The sequence below is a fragment of the Sapajus apella genome, unplaced genomic scaffold (genome assembly GCF_009761245.1).
Source record: "Sapajus apella isolate SASKATOON/1434 unplaced genomic scaffold, GSC_monkey_1.0 scaffold1, whole genome shotgun sequence".
NCBI classification, from domain to species: domain Eukaryota; kingdom Metazoa; phylum Chordata; class Mammalia; order Primates; family Cebidae; genus Sapajus; species Sapajus apella.
In genome coordinates, this window is record NW_022436941.1 from 11,846,450 (window position 1) to 11,854,164 (window position 7,715).

At 35.1% G+C, this 7,715-nt stretch overlaps 1 non-coding gene across 1 annotated transcript; it reads left to right on the top strand.

Moving 5' to 3' along the window:
* The first annotated feature begins 1,857 nt into the window (after positions 1 to 1,857).
* Positions 1,858 to 1,964, top strand: LOC116554104. Its single transcript, XR_004270051.1, has one exon. It is a non-coding gene; the product is annotated as a U6 spliceosomal RNA (small nuclear RNA).
* Positions 1,965 to 7,715: the final 5,751 nt, after the last annotated feature.

A 7,715-nucleotide genomic window follows, 5' to 3' on the forward strand; every position in this document is an offset into this window, starting at 1 on the left:
CCTTTGTAATAATACTTAACTTAAAACACTGACATATCATATAGCTGTATAAAAATATTTTTTCTTTATATCCTTATTATGTAACATTTTTTCTATTTTTAAAACACTTTTAAGTTTTCTGTTAAAAACTAAGACATGAACACACACAATAGCCTAGACCTACCCAGGGTGAGGATCATCAATGGATCATCAATATCACCGTCTTCTACCTTCATGTCTTGTGCCACTGGAAACTCTTCAGGAGCAAAAACACATATGGTACCATCCTCTCCTATCACAACAATGTCTCCTTCTGGGATATGTCCTAAAGGATCTGCCTGAAGCTATTTTATAGCCAACTTTTTGTTTCATTAGTAGAAGGAGTGTACTCAAAAATAGCAATAAAATGTACAATGTAGTATAATATAGTAATTGCAGACACCAGTAACTAATCATTTATCAACTATGCACCGTACACAATTGTATGTGCTATATTTTAATATGATTGGCAGCACAGTAGTTTCATGTACACTAGCATCACCAAAAATATGTGAGTAATACATTGCACTGTGGTTATGACACCACTAGGCAATAGGAATTTTTCAGCTCCATTTTAGTCTTAGAGGACCACCATCATTATATGCAGTTCATCGTCGATCAGAATGTTGTTATTTGGTACATAGTTGTACTTGAAATGCCTTCATATTTTTTAGTTCCTCACACCCAACCTCTCAATCAACCCAAGCTGATGACATTCACAGGGCAGAGAGAAGATGAGTAGGAACAATAGATTTATGCCAATTCACCCATTTGTGAAGGAGAGAGAACTAAAGAAAGTGTAAAGATGAATAGGCCCCAAACTATCGGTTTGTATTAATCTATAAAGTGCTGTGAATTCCTTGGAAATATAGTTATGGTCTTTCTTTTAAACCGAACCAAAGGAAAGATGATAAAATGCCAGGGAAATTGATATAATATTTATTCAAGCTGAACAACAAATTCTAAGTTCATAGAAAATTATAGTCTGACAAAGTAGGAGTAATTTTGTCATTTAAAAAAATGTTTGCCTTCCAACTACCTATCAATTATCTTCCTATATAGCATTTAAAATAAGAAAATATAATATTTTATAAATTATTATTAAATAATATATTAATTTGTTTCAGTTTCTAGATTTAAATACCTTCCCTTCTGGAGCATTCTCATATTCTCATATGAGCATTCTCATAAAATTCTCATATTAAGCAGATATTTTTAATGAAAATTTATTGGCAGTCATAGACTAATGTCACAATGATGTTAACTAAGCAAATATGAAAAAAAGATGTTATGGCAGCTGTTTCCAAGACGTTGTCGAATCACAGAACATGATGTCACTTTCAGCTAAAAGTCCATTTATTATTTTTTCCTAGAAAGTTCTGCCATTTCTCATAGTAACTCTCTAAAATTATTTTCTTGTTTGCTTTTTAATTATCTGTTTCTCCCATCCTCACTAGAATTTAAACTCCATGTAAATGAAGAAATTGTCTATTTTTTGCTATATCCCCAGCACCATAAAAGAAATGCTCGGCACATACCCAGTGCTTTATTTTGTTTAACAAACACATGAATGGATACTTATGGAGAATTTCTCTTCAGGATAAGCAGTCAATAGCTAAAAGGTAACCTTGGTTTCAGTGAGACCACCAATAATCTGTGTTCTCAAATGACATTTTAGGATTCTTTCCTGGAACTTTGCTTTGAAGGAACTTAATGGATCTATGTTTAGGAACAGCACTGCAACCGCCCTGTGAAGGCCCTTGCTATATTCTGAACAAGAGTGAAATTGAAGATATTTTTCTCAAAATTAACATGTTCTCTTTGTAAAGACACATCAAAGTGCTTACTTCAGCTGCACGTATACTAAAATTGGAACGATACAGAGAAGATTAGCATGGCCCCTGTACAAGGATGACAAGCAAATTCGTTAAGTGCTCCATATTTTTAGGTGTCAGAAATAATGCCACATATCTACAACCATCTGGTCTTTGATAAATCTGACGAAAACAAGCAATGTGGAAAGGTTTCCCTATTTAATAAATGGTGTTGAGAAAACTGGCTAGCCATATGCAGAAAGCTGAAACAATCCCTTCCTTATACCTTACACAAAAAATAAGTCAAGATGGATTAAAGACTTAAATGTAAGACCTAAAACCATAAAAACCCTACAAGAAAACGTACACAATACCATTCAGGACATAGGCATAGGCAAAGACTTCATAACTAAAACACCAAAAGCAACGGCAACAAAAGCCAAAATTGACAAATGGGATCTAATTAAACTAAAGAGCTTCTGCACAGAAAAAGAAACTCTCATCAGAGTGAACAGGCAACCTACAGAGTGGCAGAACATTTTTGCAATCTATCCACCTGACGAGGAGCTAATATCCAGAATCTACAAAGAACTTAAACAAATTTACAAGAAAAAAATTAAAGAAAACCATCAAAAAGTGGCCAAAGGATATGAACAGACCCTTCTCAAAAGAAGACATTTATGCAGCCAACAAACATGAAAAAAAACCTCATCATCACTGGTCATTACAGAAATGCAAATCAAAACCACATTGACATACCATCTCACATCACTTAGAAAGGCGATCATTAAAAAGCCAGTAAACAACAGACGCTGGAGAGGAAGTGGAGAAATAGGAACACTTTTACACTCTTGGTGGGAGTGTAAATTATTTCAACCATTGTGAAAGACAGTGTGGCGATTCCTCAAGGATCTAGAACCAGAAATATCATTTGACCCAGCAATCCCATTACTGGGTATATACCCAAAGGATTATAAATTATTCTATTCTAAAGACACATGCACACGTAGTCTACTGCAGCACTATTTACAATAGCAAAGTCTTGGAACCAACCCAAATGCCCATCAATGATAGACTGGATAAAGAAAATGTGGCACATATATACCATGGAATACTATGTAGACATGAAAAAAGGATGAGTTTATGTCCTTTGCAGGGACAGGGATAAAGCTGGTAACCATCATTCACAGCAAACTAACATAAGAACAGAAAACCAAACACTGCATGTTCTCACTCATAAGTGGGAGTCGAACAATGAGAACATGGACACAGGGAGGGGAACATCACACAATGGTGCCTGTTGGGGGTTGGGGGGCTAGGGGACAGTAGCATTAGGAGAAATGTATAGTGTAGATGATGGGTTGATGGGTGCAGCAAACAATCATAGCACGTGTATACCTACGTAACCAGCCTGCATGTTCTGTACATGTACCCCAGAAGTTAAAGTATAATAATAAAAAAGACAAACCAAAAAATACTCTCATAGCTCTCTGTATCAGGAAAAGAAATAACTTCTTCTGAACAAGGGCTTATTTTTCTTTCTTGATGTCAAAACTCATATGATTAATTTAGTGTTTCTTTTTTGTTTGCTAGGAAATTCAGAGCTAAATTTGTAGCTCACCTGTAATGATCTTACAGCATGCTTTCTGTATATTAAGCTTCATTTTGTTTCTCTCTCCTTATTTTCTGTTCAATTTTCATTCAATTAGTACCTAATTTCCTCTCGGGGCTTTTATTTATTTGCTATATCATATTGCCTGATTCTTTGCAATCATTTTGTTTGGAACAGGCAAGGTGGAAATGCATTTTAAAGTGAGATCATGTTCCAAAAAGCACTATGTTATTTTTGGATCTTATATTTTGAGAAAGTAGGTGGAGCCCTGAGTGACACAGAGCCCTTGAGGATATAACAGGTGTGCTGTAAGATAAATTGGAGAACTTCCCTTTTTAGTGACTTGTTTTTTGGCCAAAGTATTTAAGATGCTCCATATGCTTGGACAAAAATTGTCTTCTTAAAAAAAATAAAAAAACAAACACAAACCATAAAAGTTACTTTTTGGACATTCAAGGAGGTGAAAGAAAAATCCAGACTGCTTTGAAGGAGTCTTCCTGCACAGCCTGCAGTGCAAAAGGGTATAAACACAACCCCAGATGCCAGATGTTTTAGCATAGCAATGTGAAGAAATACTCCCCTTCTTTATTTACACTTTATAGCAAATATTTTACAAAGAGAAAGCAAAGAATGTTGATGTTCCATCAGTTAAGCTTCAAGCATAACAAGGCCCCAAAGTCCAAAATACCAGTCTTCCCTAACAATGTGTAGTGATAAACATCAGGCATTCTATTTTCTAGTATTCAGAAATGATTATTAGGAAGAAAAAAAAGCTTACAACACTGATCAATCTCTTTTTTCAAGGTTGCCAGGATCTAATTAAAGTTGTCATCATTGTTTTGTTTTTGTGTTTTTTTTTTAAACTAAAAGTCCTTTTATTATTTGTAAGTTTACACGCGCGCACACACACACACACACACACACACACACACACACACACACAAACACACGGGAGAAGGGAGAGGGTAACCACTTTTCCCGCCAGCCAACTGCTTCAACTTTCTTTGAAAGGCATTTATTTTTTTATTATAGAATCACTTTCCAATCTGGCCATATTCTTAATGATGGGAATATACCCTTAATGGCAGTCTCACTATTCGGAAAATTAACTTGTTTAAAGCAATTTTATTTTTTTAAGATGGAGTTTCACTCTTGTCACCCAGCCAGGAGTTCAGTGGCATGATCTCGGCTTACTCAATCTCCTCCTCCTAGGTTCAAGAGATTCTCCTGCCTCAGCCTCCCGAGTAGCTGGGATTACAGGCCCCTGCTACCATGCCTGACTAATTTTTTGTATTTTTAGTAGATGGGGTTTCGCCATGTTGGGCAAGCTGGTCTTGAACTCCTGAGCTTAGGTGATCTGCCTGCTTCAAGTTCCCAAAGTGCTGGGATTACAGACATGAGCCAATGTGCCTGGCCAGCATTTTCTTAAGAAAGTACCATTTGGATATTGTTACCAACCTAAGGTTCTCATTTCTTACTCTAGTTAGTAAATCAAAGGAAGAGATAGTGAATCATCCACTTAATAAAACATCAAAGACAGACCCTGCTGGGAGTGACTACCAATATCAGTTCTATCATATCTGTCAGGAAAGGCCTGATGCTTGGATAGCAAACTCAAATAGGCTGGAAAAGACTGAGAGAAGGAGGGGGCTTCATAAATCATACCATAGCGATATATCCCAACATGCAGTCAGCAAGCAAGGGAAGATGATATGAGTATATTCTACACACAGTTCACAGCAAAGATGGATATATTATTTTGTCCTTTAGAATTGAAGATCATATTAAACTAAATTTCAGAGATCCCACAGCCCATTACACTTAAAGAATTGCCTTTTTTTTCTTCCTAAGGTCAAAATATAGGAAATTCAGCTCAATAAAAGACCAAGGAAAAAGTAAGGTGCTACAATGTTGCTGCCCACCTTATCAAAGTGGGACCTTTGAATAAAAGATCAAAGAAATTGAGCATTCACAGGAATCTTCCTTAATCCAAACAGAAAGATTAGAAGAGATCCTAAATTACCCACAAATTTTGTCGCTGCCCTCCAGGTGCAAAGATAATCTCAATCTTATCTAATGAATAATGAAGGCCATAGCAGGAGACTGGGGTCCTGACCTCCTGAAAGATTACAGAAATATGAAACAGGCCTAATATGAAGTCTCATCTGGAGAACTAAAGCTAATAAAAACAATTGGAACAAAGAGGAAGTTAGAATGGGCTTTTGAGATTATTAGAATATTGACTTTACATTTTTTGGAGGGGTAAATATGACCATATAGCAAAGTGAGATTAACCTTTTTCTATTTCTGACTTTTTCAGCATGTCTTTGAAAGTATGTGTGCTTCTAGATGAACAGATCACGTTGTACTGGCTTCTATGCATGAATCTGCTGTTATTGAATCAGCCTACCATCACTAAGAATGAATACCTTCCCCTATGCTCTTAACTATCACTTACCCCCATAACTTAACTACTATCCTTTCCAAAATCATGCCTTTGCAAGCTGGCAAGCCAAGAATGACTTAGGTAAACATGTATAAAGCAGAGTTAACAGACCGAAATGGGATCAAACCCAGCATCTTGGCTTTATTCCACCAGATGCTAAGAAGCACATCAAGACCCCATATGGAGGACAAATACTGAACCACAGGATTGCATGTAGCATGTTTACATTTTTATTTATTTATTTTTTGATTTAGAGGTTATACAGTTCTTGTGTCAACACCATGAAGTTTAGGCTGAGATTACAGTAATAACTAAATTTAGCAGACCTTTAAATAGCATAGTAATCATATTTATACCAAGTTCAAATGTCAGGGGCTGCTGACTTTGCCAGTGACAACGTATTTAGTATTACCTCCTAAATAACATCAAACAAGGGTGAAGGAAACATGAATTCTAAATCTGAGTCCACAGTTATTTCACTTTGTACAATGGCGGGTTCCTGCTGGGTCTACTGCCAGCACTGTGTCATGGCCTTTAAATGATTCATCTCCTTTAATTGTCATAACAGCTCTATGAGGTAGGTATTATTATTTCCACTTTACAAATGTGGAAACTGAGGCAGAGGTATGAAGTAACTCATCTGAAATCATGCAACTAGGAAGTAGCCCAAACTGTTCTCCACTGTACTCATTGGCTTTGATTAATTCATCTATTTTGCTCACGCCTCTATTCTCTATTCCCCATGAATGTTCATAATTTAATTAATGAGCATTTAGCTTAGCAATTTGCACAATAATTATGCTACCATTTACTAACATTTCATTCAACCACTTCAAAATTTTTTTGGCATAATCATCTCATCTAATTAGACCAAAGTGCATTCTAAATAGACAATTTGTGTCAACATATTCCAAGACATTTATCCTCTGCTGAATTGCTATGTTTTTGAACTATTTGTTTGATGTTTTTTGAAAGTCCTGTTGGTTTATTGGGAAAAAATAGATAGCATTCAATGTTTATTTTTTAAGACTTTCTACATTTTGGAAAAGATGATTTACGGTGCATAACATATTTCTGTAAGTTATCCCTGGCCTTTCTTAACTCATTTAGTCTTTGTAATATGAATATACATCTCCCAGTGAGCCTCTTTTTTCCTCATGGTCAGGAATTTGGGGGATAGGAATAAGTCAACTCCCAATTTTCTGCATGAATAGGTATTTACCTTTCTTTGCTTTTCTTGCCTTCTGTCTGTATTCTGTTTTTATCTTGAACAAACTCATAACATTTTCTGACCTCTATTTACTTTTCTGCTAATTACCACAACTGGGATGAATTGCCTTTTTTTTTTTTAACACTAAAATCAAATGTTTACTGTTGTTTGACATAAAGAAGCATAATGCTTATATGGTAGGTATGGATTTCAGAAGAACTTGTAATTTTTGTTTAGAATTTGCTGAACAATATTGATTATTTTATTTTAAACTGACAGATAAATGGCACTATTGATTATGTACAATGTGATGTTTTGAAGCATACATACATTGTGGAATAAAATTGCTTATTTTATAGTTATGTTTCTTTGTGGATAATCCCATGGATTTATTCTTCAGGTAATTAATTAATTAATTTTAACAAGGATCTTTAAATTTTCTCTTTAAATTTAAATTAAAGGTAAGTTTTACCAAAATATCAATTGTTTCTATCGTATTTTGGAGCTAAAAAAGCAAACAGAAACAGATCCATTATTCTAGACTATGAAAAATATACCGATAGTAATGGGTAACAGTGAGGTATCGGGAATAATTTTTTTAAAACTCTTACTTCT